At 38.7% G+C, this 18,644-nt stretch overlaps 1 protein-coding gene across 6 annotated transcripts in view; it reads left to right on the top strand.

Annotated features, from left to right (window-relative positions):
• Nucleotides 1-18,644, top strand: part of G3BP2 (G3BP stress granule assembly factor 2) — a 92,188-nt gene that overhangs the window by 32,122 nt on the left and 41,422 nt on the right. For 2 of the 6 annotated variants that reach the window (XM_081303247.1, XM_081303250.1), the window contains exon 1: nt 18,054-18,208. The exons of 1 other annotated variant lie outside the window; for it this stretch is intronic. The gene's annotated coding sequence lies outside the window, so the exon portion shown is untranslated. Of the gene's footprint in view, nt 1-17,985; nt 18,209-18,269; nt 18,402-18,644 lie in introns of those variants that run through there. 3 more of the 6 variants (XM_081303252.1, XM_081303251.1, XM_081303248.1) reach the window with 3 other exon arrangements.

The following is an 18,644-nucleotide window of genomic DNA, read 5'->3' as shown; positions in this document are numbered from 1 at the left end:
TATCCCATTATGAGGACTGCTCAATCCATTCTTTCCATTGATCTAAAGCCTACTTGATCCTTGAGATCCAACTCAAAGCCTATTGCATGGTACATTTGGCTTTTCAGCAGTATCAATAAAGGCAGCACGTAGGGGAAACCACAGTCTGAAATGAGTTGACAGGTGGTCTAGATACCAAATCTTGGGAGGTCAGCCAAGGTAGGGATCAGATTCTCACTTGACAAGTCCAGGGAACAGGGAGCCAGAGCACAAGAGGTTCAGTAACTTAGGTTAAGGAGTCTGAGCAAGTGTTAGGAACAGACTCCCAAAGAACAGAATGGAACAGTCACAGAAGCTTTTTTTTTTTTAAATTCAGTTTTTGTAGGGAAAGAGAAAAAGAAGTGTTCTGAGTTTTTTTTGTTGTTGTTGTTGTTTTTACTTAATATGTGCTATAAATGTCTCAAAGTGATACCTGAAGTTCAGAGAGATCAAATAGCTTAGTCATGTCAAGCAGCCAATAAATGTCAGAATGAGAATGTAGATTTTTCACTTTGTGAGAACCAGTACACCAGTGGTTATCAATTTGGGCTGTGTATTAGAATCACATGGGGATTGTGTGTGTGTTTAATATATTAATAAAATATATCCAAATATGTTTGAAGTTTCGTTCCTGGAACACATTAATAAAATTCAGATGCCTAAGGCCTGGGGATGTAACTCAGTGGTGGAGCATTGTTCTAGCATGCAAACAGCCCTGCACTTGCCCTAGCATGCACACAGTCCTGGGTTTCATCCCCAGCACTACAGTAAATAAATAAATAAATAAATAAACAAACAAACAAATTGGATGCCTGTGTTGCACCTATATAAATCTGTAGGGGAGGGCCAGATGTCTATAGACGACAGAGTTCTGCAGATGCTTTCAGTGGTGATCCAGGCCAGGAGCCACTGCCTTTTCCCACCATACTGACTGCTGAGTCAGTAAGCAGTGAATAATGAACAGTGGAAGTCAGCGAGGCCAGGGAACTCAAGTAATTGGATTTTAATTAGCCCTTTCTTCAACTGAAAATGTATATCTGTACTCACTCCACAAATAGATAACCAGTTTAGGAGTTTGGGGAACAGAAAGGAGGGGCCAGTCAAGGGCATTGAGGCATTCAGAATAGGAAGTAATTGTTCTTCAAATGTTGGTTTGGTCTTTTGCCTTGATTTTTAAAAGTGTACAATTCAGGATTTTTTTGCTATGTTCACAGAGTTGTGCTACCATCACCAGTCAAGTTCTGTTAACAACATTTTTGTTGGGGCTGGGGATGTGGCTCAAGCGGTAGCGCGCTTGCCTGGCATGCGTGCGGCCTGGGTTGGATCCTCAGCACCACATACCAACAAAGATGTTGTGTCCGCTGAGAACTAAAAAATAAATATTAAAAATTCTCTTAAAAAAAACCCAACATTTTTGTTACCTCAAAAAAAGTCTCCATCTTTTTAGCTATAAGTCCTGCTGTCCCTATCCCCATCCCCAGCCTAAGCCACCACTAATCTACTTTCTATCTCTGTAGAGTTTCCTGTTCTGTCCCACTCACCATTCTGGACTCTTAATTTTTGTTTGTTTGGTTTGGTTTTTTGTTTTGCAGTGCTGGGGGTAGAACACAGGATTTCACACATGTTAGGCAGGCATTCTACCTCTGAGCTACCCCTCTAGCCCCCTAATGTTATTATTGTTGTTTTGACACGTGATCTTGCTGTGTTGTCCAGAGAGGTTTCATAATCAAGGTAGGCTCAAGTGATTCTCTCATGTCAGCTTCCCAAGTAGCTGGGACTGCAGGTAGGTGCCACTGTGTCCAGCTTCCTAATGTTGGTTTTTAACTCAGATACTTCATTGATGCAGAACCCATAAGATCTTTGTTTTTATTTATGGTTTTTGCTTTCACTGAAGTGTGATGTATGTGTACATAAGTCTGCGGATCAGTGGAATTTTACAAACTGAACTCATCCATGTAACTAGCACCTGGATCAAGAACCCAAACTTTGTCAGGGGCTACCTTTGTGTCCTACTCTTTCCTCTTCTTCTTACTTCTAAAATTATAGGCCATTTTGCTCCTTTCATACTTTATATGAATGAGATTATAGAATATTTTGTGTCTGACTTTTTTATTCAACATTTTTTTTTATGAGATTCACCCTTATAATTGTCAATAGCCAAGATGATCTTTTAATGTTTTTAAATTCACCCAATTTCCATCAGAACACATTTGGAAGGGCTCCATGAAACTAAAATTCTTCAGATGATTTACTGAATAAGCCACTTCCCTTGGTCAGTACGAAGACAATCCATTCCTGAAGGATTTGTTCAAGAATTTAAATTTAGAAAAACTGAAGTTGAAGACAAATGATAGTTTTGCCGAACTAGTGGTATACAGATCATTAAACTTGAACTTCTCAAGAAGAGAATGACAGTATTAAACTCATAATGATTTGTTGAGTATCACAAATAAGTTATAAATATTTCAACGATATAAAAGATTGAATTACTTATCTGGATTGTTCTTGGGATATTTTTATTTGGGCATATCTTTGGGAGTTATGATCCCTCCCTTTTACGTATGGTATTCAATATCAACCCCTTTCTTCACCCAGATATGTTTAGATAGACTAGTAATGAAATAGTGTTTTTATGCCTACAAGAAAATGTAAGGTATATCTTCTAAATTACTTACATTAGCAGTCATAGATTGATTATTAAGCATTTTAAGTACATCATCAAATGTTCAAAATGCCACAAAATTTACTCTTAGTTTTCTCAGCAATTTCTTCTTTCTGCACACTCAACATTCTCAAAAAAGCTAGCAGTATGATTCTTTTTTTTTTCTTTTTTTTTTTTATTGGTTGTTCACAACATTACAAAGCTCTTGACATATCATATTTCATACATTAGATTGAAGTGGGTTATGAACCCCCAATTTTACCCCCAAATGCAGATTGCAGAATCACGTCGGTTACACATCCACAATTTTACATAATGCCCTATTAGTAATTGTTGTATTCTGCTACCTTTCCTATCCCCTACTATCCCCCCTCCCCTCCCCTCCCATCTTCTCTCTGATTCTTAAATATGGCCAAGTACTTTCCACAAATTTGTTTCTTATGGAATTTCTATTTATTTATTTATTTATTTTTGCCCTTGATAACAAAGTACAAGGAAGGTCTTTGTGTGTCAGTCCTTTCCTAGGGCTCTGAAACTACCAGGGAATTCAAGTTTTGTCCTGTGCTCTCTTCCCCCAAAGAAACCTCAGTTGTTCTAGAATCATGGGAGGCCAACCAGAACAGAAGCTTTGAGGACAGAGGCTCTGTGACATTTAAAATACACACAACAAACATAATAACCACGAGTGTGCTTCCTTCACTTCTCTGTACCCATAAAATTAGCAATGAAGTTTAGTCCTCACCTACTACTGTTACATACTAGTGTTTTTCTAAAACGATTTAAAAAATGCATTTCTAAGCAAATGGGTAGAACTTAATCAGTTCTACAGATTTCGATGATCAAATATTGTCCCAGCTTGTGCTGTTATTCCCTTAAGATCCTACATTTTATAAGAAAGGTAATCAGACCCCTGCTATTTCTAAGAAGAAGAAGAAGAAGAAAAACTTCTGTGTTTAAATGCTTAAAGACTGTATGTTTTCTTAGTTTACAGAGGAAATGTAGTTTATTCATGGAAATTAAGACCAACTTTCAAGACTCTTCTCTTTGCTTACCACAGAAATGGGTGTTTTATAATAAAGGTGTTTTCTTGCACAAATATTTTTTGGTTTCTTTTTCTTTTTCTTTTTCAGCACTGGGGATTAAACCTAGGGACCCTTTACCATTGAGCTGCATCCCTAGCCCTTTTTATTTTATTTATTTTTTTATTTTTTTTAAAGAGGAGAGAGAGAGAGAGGAGAGAGAGAATTTTTTTTTTAATATTTATTATTTTTTAGTTCTCGGCGGACACAACATCTTTGTTTGTATGTGGTGCTGAGGATCGAACCTGGGCCGCACGCATGCCAGGCGAGCGTGCTACCGCTTGAGCCACATCCCCAGCCCCGCCTTTTTATTTTTTATTTTGGGACAGGGTTTCCCTAAGTTGCTGAGGCTCGCCTTGAACTTGGAACAGTCCTCCTGCCTCAACCTCTTGAGTTGCTAGAATTATAGGTGTGTGACATTGTGCCTGGCTTATACAAATATTTTTGTAGGATTTACATACATTGGATATGCTTGAAGAAAATTTTTTTTCTTAATTATTATTATTATTATTATTATTATTTAATGCCAGTGGTTGAACCTAGGGGCTTATAACTACTGAGCCACATCCCTCCCCACTCCCCAGCCCTTTTTATTTTTTATTTAGAGACAGGATCTTGCTAAATAGCTTAGGGCCTCACTAGGTTGCTGAGGCTGGCTTTCAATTTGTGATCCTCCTGCTTCAGCCTCCTAAGTCACTGGGATTACAGGCATGAGCCACTGCATTTGGTGAAGAAAATTCTTCTTTAAATGCCATTTTCCTCCTTCCTGAGGTGGTATGCTTTTGTAGTTGTGCCCTTTGGGCATAATCTGGTGGCAGTGCTTATGGTTGCTATCACCTCTTTGCTGCCCCTTCATTTTTAAAAAATTTAATTTAATTTAATTTTTTTTTTTTTTAACTACTAGGGATTTAGCCCGGGCTTCGAATAATGCTGGGTAAGTGCTCTACCAGTGAGCCGGCCCCCAGCCCATACTGCTGCCCCTTCTGCAGGAGATAGCAATTGTCTACCATATCAATTTCTTGACTGGCTTTAGTTGAATATAATATTCTTTCTCTCAGTTCTCAGCCATACCCTTAGCAAATCTGTATCTTAAACCTTATTGTGTTACCATGACAATAAAATTCTTCTTTTCATTTGTCACTCCCATTATTACAAGCAATGATTAATTATATGACCATTCTCTTATTTTAAAAATCATAATATTGGCCTTTTTCCACACTTAGGTTTATTTAAATAATACTTAATGGAAAGCATCCATTTTATGGACAAGAATACTATCTTTTTATCTACTATTAAGTATAAATACTTTAAATGAAGATTCTTTATAACTTTCAAGGTCCCTAAGCACACTGTGGGTGCTCAGCAAATATGGACTAGAATACCCATTTTTTTAAAAAATTAGTCTAATACCCTGCTTTTGTTCCTTTTTTAATCCTGTCTTTATTAACTCCCTACTGTTCTCTGTTGCACTGGATTTTCTTTCTTCTCGTTTTTAAAGGTAAGACCTTGTTTATAAATATATTTAAAAATTTTTTTTTAGACATTGATGGACCTTTATTTTATTCATTTATTTGTATGCAGTGCTGAGAATCGAACTCAGTGCCTCACACGTTAGGCAAGTGCTCTACCACTGAGCCACAACCCTAGCCCTTTTTTTAAATTTTTTTTTTTGTAGTTGTACACAGTAACTTTTTTATTTATGTGGTGCTAAGGATCAAACCAGGGCCTTGCACATGCAGAGCGAGCTCTCTACTGCTGAGCCATAACCCCAGCCCCAACCCTAGCCCTTTAATATACTTTTTTTGTTGTTTTGGTACTAGAGGTTGAAGCCAGGGGTGCTTAACCACTGAGCCACATCTGCAGTCCTTTTTTCATTTTATTATTATTTTTCTTATTTGGAGACAGGGTCTAAGTCCTTGTGGCCTCTCTAAGTTGCTGAGATTGGCTTTGAACTTGTGATTCTTTTGCCTCAGCCTCCTGAGCTGCTGGATTTACACGTGTGTGCCACTGCACACAGCTTATTATGCTTTATAGATTTGAATTTCCAAGACTATAAAGAAGACAATTTATTTCCTCTTAGGAACCATGTTTGAAAGCCATGTACCTGTCACCCAGTGAAGACTGATGTCTGGACCATGACCATATGGCCTAAAAATAATGTTGATAGTTTATGTTTATGTAATGTTTGTGTGTCGGGCCCTGTGCTGAGGGCTATCTGTGCAGTAGCTCCATATGGTAGAAATTACAATTGTGCCTTTTTACAATATGAGAAAACAGACTCGGAGAACTTAATAACATGTAAATTCTAAATGCTGAGCTGGGATTAAGAACCAGATTTCAGGGCTGGAAATATAGCTCAGTTGATAGAGTGCTTGCCTTGCATGCACAAAGCCATGGGTTCAATCCCTAGCACCACAAAAAAAAAAAACAAAAAACAACAACAAAAAACCGGATTTCACCAACTATGTGTGTGTATGTTTTAAGACTTTCTTTAAAAAAATGCATATTTATTCATTCATTCATTCTAATCGGTTAAAAAATGCTTATTTTGAAATAATATAGATTAATGTGAAGTTACACAGAATATCATGGGCAGGAGTTCTTTGTAACCTTCACTTGCTTCCTCCAGTACTGACATCCTTCATGACTAGAGTACAAGATCAAAATCAGGAAATGTCTGAGCATTCCAGTTTCAGTAATCTGAGGTCATTGATTAACACAGAAATTTAGTTAAATATGATTTTAAAATATGACATGTTCTAGAAAGTTTTAATTTTAATAAATAACTCATTACCAAGATATACTGTGGGAAAAAACATGATTTAGATAATTGATTCTTAAACTTTTGGGACATAGACCCCTTTTAGAAGAAAGTAAAATATGAACCTGGTCCTCATTTAAAAAGATATATATATATATATATATATATATATATATGTATGTACACATATACACACAGTATTCACAGTTTCCCAAATATTCCTTATGCTCACCTCCCAAAATGTGTATAGACTTCAAGTTAAAAACTTCTGAATTAGCCATGCACAGTGGTGCACACCTGTAGTCCCAGAGGCTCAGGAGTCTGAGGCAGGAGGATTACAAATTCAAAGCCAGTTTCAGCAATCTGGTGAAGCCCTAAGCAACTTAGAGAGACTGTGTCTCAAAATAAAACATAAAAAGGGCTGGGGATGTAGGTCAGTGGTTAGGCACCCTTGGGTTCAATACTGGTACCAAAAAAGAACATAAAAACAAAATGAAACTTCTGATTTAATGCTGGAGTTACACTTAGTGGTACAGCACATGTTTGGCATATGGTTTTAAGGCCCTTGGTTTGATCCCCAGCACCTCCATCCCCACCAATTTCAGTTTAATGCAACCTTTAAAGAAATACATTTACTTAAATTTGGAGAGTGGGTGGAAAAGCCTTTGGTCAATAGCTTTCAGTTCCGTTTCCATTTTCAGGTCACCACCCAGAACTTAGGGAATTTGAGGTCATAGTCTGAAGTTAGGGGCAGGCCCAGCAGGAAGCCCAGCTAGTTACAGGAAAGTAACTCGAATCTCCTGGCAGTTGGAGCCAGCTGCCAAGAGCCAGGTAATTTACAACCAGGACTTACCTAGATAATGTGAGTCAGCAAGGTACAGGTCAGGGTGGCAACCTGCAAGAAGGAGGAGGATGTGTGTGTGTGTGTGTGTGTGTGTGTGTGTGTGTAGACCATAGGCCTGGATATATGTGTGTGTGTGGTTAGACCATAGGCCTATCAGATATATGTGCGTGTGTGTGCGTGTGTGTGTGTGTGTTCCTGGAGATATGTATATGTGTATATATATATACATATATATACATATCTCCAGGCTTATGCTCTAACCAGGATAGGGTACATCTTTTTTTTTTTTTTTTTTTTTTTTTTTTTTTTTTTTTTAAAGAGAGAGAGAGAGAGGAGAGAGAGAGAATTTTTTAATATTTATTTTTTAGTTCTCGGCGGACACAACATCTTTTTTTTTTTAATTTTTTTTTAAGAGAGAGTGAGAGAGAGAGAGTCTAGAGAGAGAGAGAGAATTTTTTTTAATATTTATTTTTTAGTTCTCGGCGGACACAACATCTTTGTTGGTATGTGGTGCTGAGGATCGAACCAGGGCCGCATGCATGCCAGGCGAGCGCGCTACCGCTTGAGCCACATCCCCAACCCGATAGGGTACATCTTGATTTTTTTTTTTTTTTTTTTTTTTGTACTGGGGATTGAACTCCGGGCTACATCCCCAGCCTTTAAAAAAAAATTTTTTTTTAAACCTTGAGACAGGTTCTCTTTAAGTTCCCCAGGCTAACTTCAAACTTGAGATTCTCCTGCCCCAGCCTCCCAGTAACTGGAATTACAGGGTGTGAGGCTGCATCCAACCCACATCTTCATTTTGAGGGAGATTCTTGCCTTAGTCCTAAACCTCTTATGTGCTTCCAGCAGAGGTAAAGCTCAGAGAAATATTTTGCCATCATGGAGCCAGAACCCAGGGTTTAGTTAGGATGGACACTGGGAGGAAGTGGTTACACCTGGAAATGTGGATGGGAAATAGGGCGATGCTGACACTGCCTGAAGGATGGTTGGCTGTATTTGGCTCTAAACTGGCCTGAAGGCAGAAGAAAGCCACAAGTTTCATTGTGTCTAACATCTGCATAATTTCTTTATGGAGCTCTTTGTCTCATCAGTAGTTTCACAATGACTCTACCATCTTTTAAGTTTTCTGATTGCTGATGAATATTTTGTAAAGAGGTTTTTGTCCTTGTTTTTGTTTTTTATTACCTTAAATGGTTTTACAGGGCTGTGGATGTGACTCAGTGATAGACTACTTGCTTAGCATGTGTGAGGCCCTGGGTTGGAGGAGCCCCAGCCTTGCAAAAAAGTTTTAGAGCCTGCTTGTTGAAAGAGATTAATGAAACAAAATTGCTTTTGAACGTACTTTATCCTTTCCTCCTCCTTCTGAACTTGACTCTATTTCAAAGACTTAGGCCATGGTTTCTTCACTCTGCCAGACAACCAAGTATTTGATCCAAGAAGAGATTGATGAGGGGATGGAAGGACAGGAAGTCTGACTTCGTGTAGCACTGTGTTGGGTCCGCTGATGTTGGTTTGCCTCAGTTTGTTTTTAAGAGATGGGAAGGGGTCTTACTATGTCACCCAAGCTGGCTCTGAACTCTTGAGCTCAAGGGATTCTCCTGTCTCAGCCTCCTGAGTGCTAGGACTATAGACATGCACCACCATGTCCCCAGTTTGCCTCACTTTTACAACATATGCTTACTTTACCAGACACCATGCTAAATATTGTGAATAATCTTTACAACTACCCTAAAGTGGGCTGTTTATCCATAAAGGAAACTAAGTGTCAGAGAAATGAACTAACTTGATCAATGTTACTGAACTACTTAAAGAAGAAAATGGAATGTGATCCCTTGTGTTTCATGCTTCTCCATTGAAGTACAAAGTTGGCTCCCTGGTTCTGACTTCTTTCAGTACAAACTCCCTCCTTCCCCCATGAGGAGACCTGGCTCAGGGACACTCCTTGACACTGACTTAATCCATAGGAGACTGATTAATGAGCCACCAGAATTCCATTTCACAAAGGGAGATAGACCTTTCCAATCAACAGCATAACTGCTGACCCCCAGTGCCTGTAAGCATTAAATCAGAGGAAAGAGTTGGATAACTTGAGCCATCTCATGTCCAGACTGCATAGCTCGAAGAACTAAACACATCCCGCAGCCCAGTAATGACTAGAATATTCTTGTCTGACAAAAATAGTCCTGGACAGTGCAACATAAACACTGGTGAAATGTTTCCTCTTTTCAAAGTCATTTTCTGGACTCCAAGCAACTCAGGGCAGATGACTCTTCAATTGTTTACATTATCTTTGGTTGTTACACTGTCCAGGATTACCATATCTCTTAGATCACTTAGCCTGAGGTGATTGTAGCTATCGTAGTTTGATGAGTATTGGATAGAACCAATTAGAATTCATGAATTCAGGATAAATTACTCTTGTAATCCCATAATCTAATTCTTTGTGTGTTGATTTTTGGTTATGAGTATCTCTAAATTCTGAAGAAGTGATAAATGGGCAGGTGGCACAACCAGTTTATGCATGTTTCTAGATGTGTGACATATTTCACATATACACAATAGCTGAATGGAGAATAAAAACCCTTTTAGACACTGACACATCTCAAGTCATAAAGAGCTAATAATTGTAAAGATTGTAGGGAGAAATTCACATTTGCTTTTTTCAGGCCATAATAAGCTTTCTTCTTTCTTATTCCACAAGGAATGGATTCATCCTATTCATGTGAGTAGGCTTTTCTGTGCATTAAAAAACTGTGTAAGGAAGCCAGTCAGACCAAGAGAGAGCCCTGGAATTCTCAAGTAATGTGTTTTCAATCAGGAAGTCAGTGAAAGCAGCGGGCAGTCAGTGAAAAGGAATCAGTTGCAAGCAATCCATGTGTACACATTCAAGGACCAAACAGTAAGTGCCAGTTTTATTGAGCACTTACCACATGTTATGTTTTGTGGGTATTAACTTTTCTAATCTTAATAGTACCCAAATAAGGTAGATATTATTATTGTCCCCATTTTACCCTATCTTGCTGAGTCCTGACATCTTGCAAAAGTACAAAGGAATTAATGGGCTCCCTGAAGTCCTTTTGTGAGAGCACTAATGCCATTCATTAGGGCGTATCCTCATGACCTAATCAGTCCCTAGTCTTCTCAACACTTTAAGTGGGGAATGCAATCCCTAAACATTCATGTCCCCATCTACTTCACCAGCAAAATGATGGTAATGGACTTGGTTGATCTTTTTTTTTTTAAATATTTATTTATTTATTTTAGTTTTCAGTGGACACAACATCTTTATTTTATTTTTATGTGGTGCTGAGGATCGAACCCAGCACCCCACGCATGCCAGGTGAGCACGTTACTGCTTGAGCCACATCCCCAGCCCCTTGGTTGATCTTTTAAGATTTAGGAAACTTGGACTGGGGTTGTAGCTCAGTGGTGAGGTGCTTGCCTTGCAAATGTGGGGCCCTGGGTTTGATCCTCAGCACCACATATAAATAACTAGAAATAAAGATATTGTGTCTATCTACAACTAATATATATATTTAAAAAAAGATTTAGGAAACTTGAAAAAGATCAAATGAGAGGGTATAGAGAAAAAAGGCTTTATAAATTAAAATGTCAGATAAGTACTTTAAGCTGAGAAAATAAAAATCAGGAATAAGATAATATAATTCTAGTAATGTTACTCTTTTAAAACCTTCATTTGCTGGATTGGGGCTAGAGCTCAGTTGTAGAGTGCTTGTCTAACATGTATGAAAGCTCTAGTTTGATTCCCAGCACTGGAAAAATAATTAATTTGCTAATGAGTGATAGGATACATTTTATTTTGTTTTCAACTTTTTAATTAAAAAAATTCTGCACACTTTTAATGGTGCATTATAGTTATACATACTGATGGGATTTGTTGTTACATATTTGTATGTGCACACAATACACAATATAATTTGGCCAGTACATTTTCATTTTTTTTTTTTTTTTTTTTGGTACTGAGGATTGAACTCAGGGATGCTTTTGCCACTGAGCCACATTGCCAGCCTTTTTAATTTTTTTTTTAATATTTATTTTTTAGTTTTCCGCGGACACAGCATCTTTGTTTGTATGTGGTGTTGAGGCTCGAACCCAGGGCGCATGCACACCAGGCGAGCATGCTACCGCTTGAGCCACATCCCCTTAATTTTTATTTTGAGACAGTGTCTCACTACATTGCTCAGGTCAGCCTCAAACTTGTAATCCTCCTGCTGAAGCTTCCCAAGTAGCTGGTATTACAGATATGTGCAACCATACCCAGCGAAGAGACTGTTCAAAGATGGCTTTAGATCAGAAAGTACTGAATAAAGTAGCCAGATATTATTTTATTTATTTTATACAAGAATGTGGATAAGGAAACATTTGGAAGAACATTCACCAAAATTGTGTCCACCTTCTCAATAAGTGTCATTTATGACAGTTCTGTTACCCAGAACAAAACTTGCAAAGGATTCTATCCTAGATTTCTCTGATATTTCCTATATCTACTTAGTCATCACATTTTTTGTCCCATATAGTTCTCAAATTTCTTTTCTCCTTGCCATTGTCTTAGACTTTTGTTACTTTTTAACCACTTTTAAAACAGATATAATTCATTTTTATCTGTCAAATAATGTAAAATTTTAAAGTACCAAACAAGAGAACCAACTTGATTGGAGCTTCCACTGGCCAAATCAAGGACAATTTGAGCAGGAAAATAAATACCGATAGCAACAAGTTATGACACAGGAACCTATCAATTCACACTGATATAAATAATGATAAAATAAATGGGAAAAAAGGAGAGGTGTCTCTTATAGTATAATTCCAGCTAATAAATGTAGGAAGAATGATGGAATTAGAAAAATCACAACTTGGCAGCCATTATAGCAAATTTGATTCAATCAAGAATCATACATGGATATTTTTAAATGGATGGGTGAACACAGTCTCAAAGTATTACTCCACACAAGATAATTATTAATTACAGAGAGGAAAATAGTAGTAACTTTACACTGGAGAATCCTGGCAGACAAGACATTAACCAAGTAAAGAAAGCTAACATCACTACAGAGGGGGCAAATGGACACCCTGTGCCTCTGATATGATGCACTGAGAAGAACATAACAGTGCTTCTCTGGTATTGTTAAAAATAACCTAGATATAAGGAAACACCAGAAGGTGTCACACTTACGGGAATTCTTCACAGTAATTGTCCTGTACTCTTTAAAATGTTGAAGTCATGAAAGAAAAAGATGGAGAAACAGATGACACAAGACTAAGGTGACATGATAAGTAAATATTATTTGTAATCCTGAATTGTATCCTGAAAAGAGAATAAATTAAATTTTTTTTCTTATAGAGTATATTATTTGAACAATTGATGAAATTTGAATCTCTTAATTAATGTTAATACCTAATTTTGATAATTATGTTGTATTTACATAAGAGAATACCTTTATCTTTTAAGAAACACACTGAAGGGCTGGGGATGTGGCTCAAGCGGTAGCGCGCTCGCCTCGCATGCGTGCGGCCCGGGTTCGATCCTCAGCACCACATACCAACAAAGATGTTGTGTCCGCCGAGAACTAAAAAATAAATATTAAAAATTCTCTCTCTCTCCCCTCTCTCTCCTCTCTCACTCTCTCTTTAAAAAAAAAAAAAAAAAAGAAAGAAAAAAAAAAAGAAACACACTGAAGTGTTTAGGAGTAAAGGTACATCATGTCATAAATGTTTTTGAAATCAGATCTCTTCTAGTTGTGAAATACAGTGTTGTCTGGATTCTTTTTTATGGATAGAAGTCACATGGCAATTCACTAGTTGTCTGGCAGAGTGCCCATGGGTTTCTTTGAAACTCCTGGATTCACTCATTCAGTAATTACCATTGAGCGCCAATATATCAAGCACAGTACTAGGTACAGGATGAGACAGTGGAAATACAAAGAACTTAGGGAATTGGCAGCTTACTGAGAGAGAGAGAGAAAAAAAGATAATGATAAAGTAAATATAATACATATTAACATTTGAGGAAGGGTTGGTGAAAGGTATGGGATTTTTAAAAACTCTTTTTGCAACTTTTCAGGATCTATGAATTTATTTCAAATAGAAAAATAAAAATGTCTAATGCAAAAACTATTAGGAAGGGAAAAATGCAAGAAGGTGATTGTAATGTACTAGAGTTTTATGAACAACGTAAAAAAGTTGTACCTATATTTGGTTACATGAAAAATCTTAGCAAATTCCAAAAAGCATAGCAAGTAGGCTGCACTCATGGCTCATAATGCATTAAAAAAAATTTTTTTAAAGATAGAATGAGAGAGGAGAGAGAGAATTTTTAATATTTATTTTTTAGTTCTCGGCGGACACAACATCTTTGTTTGTATGTGGTGCTGAGGATCGAACCCGGGCCGCACGCATGCCAGGCGAGCGCGCTACCGCTTGAGCCACATCCCTAGCCCATAATGCATTAAAATTAACAAGCAAAACAATCTTTTTTTTAATTGGTTGTTCAAAACATTACAAAGCTCTTGACATATCATATTTCATACATTTGATTCAAGTGGTTTATGAACTCCCATTTTTACCCCCAGAATCTTTAAATTTAAAAATCAAAATGTTTAGTTATTCTCCATTAACTCTCTTTAAATAATAACTGAATCAAAGAAGTCTAACTACATTTGCAATCTGTTTAGAAAACAATAGTGAATAAAATCTACGGGATTTGACCTAAAGTATTGGGAAGGGAAAATCCACAGCCTTAAAAAAAAAAGTATTAATCAAGAAAGAATAACAATAAACACATCATATACTGTTCTGGAATTTAGAGCCAAAACATTAAAAATACTCAAAGCTCAGGAGAAACACTGCTTTCTCTCTGTTCTCCCACAGTGGTCAGACAAGCCATCATATGCATATAGAGCATTTTCTTTTTTTTTTTTTTAAGAGAGAATTTTTTTAATATTTTTCAGTTTTCGGCGGACACAACATCTTTTGTGTGTATGTGATGCTGAGGATTGAACCTGGGCTGCATGCATGCCAGGTGGGCGTGCTACCGCTTGAGCCACATCCCCAGCCCATATAGAGCATTTTCAGTGTGACCATAACAGGTGCTGAATCCAAGAGGCCAAGAGAATTCTTCCTTCTTGAGACTTACTGGGATGTATGTGTGTGTAGAGGGCAAGAAGGGTTATCAGATATTAAATGATAAATTAAAAAAGTACTAGTCAGTGTTTCTAATGTACTATCACTTAACAGTAACTTTTATTCTAATTGTTTCCCTGTTGCCTTTCTCTGCCTCTCCCTTTCTGTCTCTTTTTGTTTTTTGTGTTTGTTTCTTCTCTCCCCCCATATTGCTGCTTCTCTCCATCTTTTCCAATTCTCTGAGGATACTATATTTCCATTACTTTTGCCCATCCTGAGCCTTTATGCTTGGTGTTGTGTCATTCAGTGGTGGCTACTGAATGATTTTAAAGACTCTTCTAAGCTATTACTAACTAGACATCTGACAACAGAGAACCTATAGACTGTTGTTTAGCTTATATTTTTATAAAAATGAGAATTTATGAACTATAAGAGAGAATGCAAAACAATTACAGAATATAGACAAACTAATAGATAATTTAAGTAGTGTGAAGTTAATTGAAATTTTAAGGATTTTATATAAGGGGAACTCATATCTAACTCACCTTTAGAAGGCTTGAGCGAGATTTTTTTTTTCTTTTTTGCAATGCTAGGGATTGAACCCAGGTCCTCATGTATGCTAGGGAAGTGCTCTACCACTCAGCTATACTCCCAGTTCTTAAGATATTTTAATGTGGGTACTGGAGGAAATCAGTGGGTCTAAAATGCTTTGATTTTCTCAGGCTTTTGCTAAAGGTTCACATTTAAAGCCTTGAGGTGGGAATGTAATTGGAATGTCAGAGGAGGAGCTGGAATGGTATAAGAGGAATAATGGTAAGAAGAGAGGTGGAAGTAATGGGTAAGGATTAGATGAGGTAGGCTGGTAGGCCATGGTAAGTACTTGATATTTGTATTGCCCTTGGAAGATTTTGGGGATCTCATCTGATTTACTGCTGTAAAGGATCTGGCTCTTGTGAGGGAGATGGACGATAATGAAACAAAATTGAAAGCATCTCAATCAAGTAGAAAACTCTTGGAATAGACAATGGTGGCTTGGATTACTAGTAGCACTAATAGTGATGTGAAGTGTTTAATCCAGAACAAATGAAGGTAGAGGCTACAGACTTCACTGACATTGGCTGTGTGGTATCAGAAAAGAGGGTATTCAAGGATGATTTAAAAGTTTTCAGCCTGAGTGACTAAATGAATCCCATTAATACTGGCTTCCCTGGCTAGTCTTTGGGAATTGGGTTGCTTCCTGGAGGTTATTTTGAGAGGCAGGAAGGTTAATTAAGCAGCTACTGCAATCATCCTAAAATGTTGAAAGGAGCCTGAACCTGGGAAGAGGCTATCACTACTATCAGAGGTATCCAGAGGACTACTTAGGAGAACAGGTTAGAGTTACTTACTAAAACTGAAGATAGCTGAATCTTCTTTTTCCCAGTCAATTCACTTTTTGGTGTAGACCCTGGACTAGGGGTTGTTTGAACGTGCTTTTGTATAGCCCTGGAGCTAAGCTAAGAAAGTTTCTTGCATTTGAAAAAGGTTTATAAAGGGGTGTGGATCAGGATATGAAACAAAGACCACACCACACGTGTCTCTCAAAACCTAAAATATTTACTCTCTGGTCCTTCACAGCAAAGTTTGCCAGCCTCTAGAGCAGCAGTAGCAACATCACCTGAGAACTTGTGAGAAATGCAAATTACCAGGTTTTAGCACAGGCCTGCTGAATCAGAAACTCTGAGAGGCATGTTTTAACAAACACTCCAGGTGATTCTGATGCACTATAAGGTCTGAGAACCACTGTACCAGAGTACATGGTGAATATTTATAACAGCATTACACATGAGTACCAAACTTGAAACAATTAAAATGCAAGTCAGCAGTAGAGAAGATAAGTAAATATGGTAATTAATACAGTAGAAATGTTCTATGTAGCTTATGGTTAAGAACATGGATTATGAAGGTTGATTGCTTGTGTTTGAAATAGTAGCTGTGTGTCTTTGGGTAAGTTACTTGACACCCGGAACCTCAATTTCCTTATCTGTTAAGTGGGCATAAAATAGTAATTAGAACTATGCTTTTTATTTAAAAGGTAATCTGCATGTAATGTATTATACTTTAAGGAACATCTCAATAACCTCCATGAAGCAACCCAATTCCCAAAGACTAGGCAGGGAAGCCAGTATTAATGGGATTCATTTAGTCACTCAGGCTGAAAACTTTTAAATCATCCTTGAATACCCTCTTTTCTGATACCACACAGCCAATGTCAGTGAAGTCTGTAGCCTCTACCTTCATTTGTTCTGGATTAAACACTTCACATCACTATTAGTGCTACTAGTAGTCCAAGCCATCATTGTCTATTCCAAGAGTTTTCTACTTGATTGAGATGCTAATAAAAGTGATGGTTTGCCCATATATTTTGCACACAACAAGAATATTAAGTAATATAAGGTAAAGCCATTGTAGATTTTGGAGGCCCCAAAGTTGGTATTGCTTTTGTGCACCTGTTTTTACATTTGTAAAGTAAGTTAAAATCATCCTTTTAGGATTGTTAAGAAAAACTGATGAAACGCGTATGTTTGCACCATGTTTGGTACGTAGGCATTAATGTTATTTCTTTCTTAATCGCCCTTTTTACTTCTCTGCATTCCAAAATTCTTCCGCTGTCCTGAGGTTCTCTGAAAATAAGTTTCCAGAAAGGGATAAAGTGGCATCTTTAAAGATTTGGTTACTTCCAGTAATCAAAACCAGGAGTCATTGTCCATCTTTAAGTCCTGGGGGCAAGTCTGGTCCTAGAAGTGGGACAAGATTGTAATCTTAATATTTCCTGGGATTTCAAACCTTTTAGCCTTAATACCATAAAATGCTTAATATGTACTTAGCTATGCGTAAATACATAACGGACAAAGAAACGTTCTGTAGAGACCATGTCACATTTTTCCAGTACCCCAGGGCCTAGCACTTAGTAGGCTTGCAACTTAAATTGTTTTGAACTATTAGGATATGACCTTCTATTTCCTAGAATGTATTAATAAATTAGTTTTGTATATAAATAGCTGAAACCACAGGCTCCACTTAAAGCTCCTCTAGAGCAGCAAACTGAAAACACCTAGTTCAGAGAGATTACTAAATTCCCTCCGTATTAACATTACTAAAGGGACCAGGAATATAAGTCTGCAAGACATAGCGCCGCAGGGAACCAGCTCTTGTTCGCGCCATCTGGAAGAAGGACCGAGAGGCTGGAGCCCCAACGCTGGAGAAAGTGGCCTCCTTGTGACGTCAAATCAGCGGACTCTCTCCCCGGCTTTAGGCCGGTTCCGGTTCCCCGGCTTTCCGGGCGCCAGTGTACGCGAGCGCGGCGGCGTACTGCGCCTGCTCCGCAGAGGGACGCGAGAAGGTTGGGTCCGGCTCGCCAAGGAGATGCGTGATTGGCTGACGCTGTGCTGGGGGGTTCCCTGGCCCTTTCGGCAGGGGTAAAACAATAAGAGGGGGCGGTGGCAAAGGGGGCGGGACGTCCGTGTTCCTTGTCGTTCGCCGCAGCGTCTGGCGCCCGGGAAGAGGTGGTTGTGAGGGAAGCGATCTCGCGGTTCTCCGGCTTCCGAGGCTTCTGGTTTGTCGCGGGGAGGAGGCAGCGAGCGAGAAGAATCCGCTGCAGCCGATCCTCGGCTACTCTCCTCACCTCCGCGCGACGTACCCGCCGCCGCTGTTGGTTGGAGGTGTGTACGGGGGCCGGGAGGGGAGGTCGGTGTGGTGGTCGGAAGGGGACATTTCCTTCGCGCTCCGCGGCTCGCGGCAACCGTCCAGTGTGTAAGCTCTGGTGTCCGAGGTGTTGCGGCAGAGAGACATTGTTCTTACCGGCTGCCTACGCTGCGGTGTGTGCGTGAGAGAACCCAAGCCTTTCCTCAAAAGGTGAGGAATGGGAGGCCTCGTAGGAAGGAAGGTGACTAGTGCGCGTGGTGCGGACGGAGGTCTCCGAGGGCACAGGTGGGGCTAGGATTTGGTGTAGGGATGAGATGGCGAGGTGGTCAGAGGGACTCAGCAGCTCCCGAAGGAGCGATGAAAGCTTAGTGCGGGAAACGGGGGGGTGGGCTTTCTAGAGATGATGTTGTGAGGTGGGGAGGCCACCAGCCTTGTCTCCGAGTCATTTGCGCC

The sequence above is a fragment of the Spermophilus citellus genome (assembly GCF_964194105.1).
Source record: "Spermophilus citellus genome assembly, chromosome: 8".
NCBI lineage: Eukaryota > Metazoa > Chordata > Mammalia > Rodentia > Sciuridae > Spermophilus > Spermophilus citellus.
The sequence above is the reverse complement of the archived record's forward strand: the minus strand, read 5'-3'. Positions and strand labels throughout refer to the sequence as shown.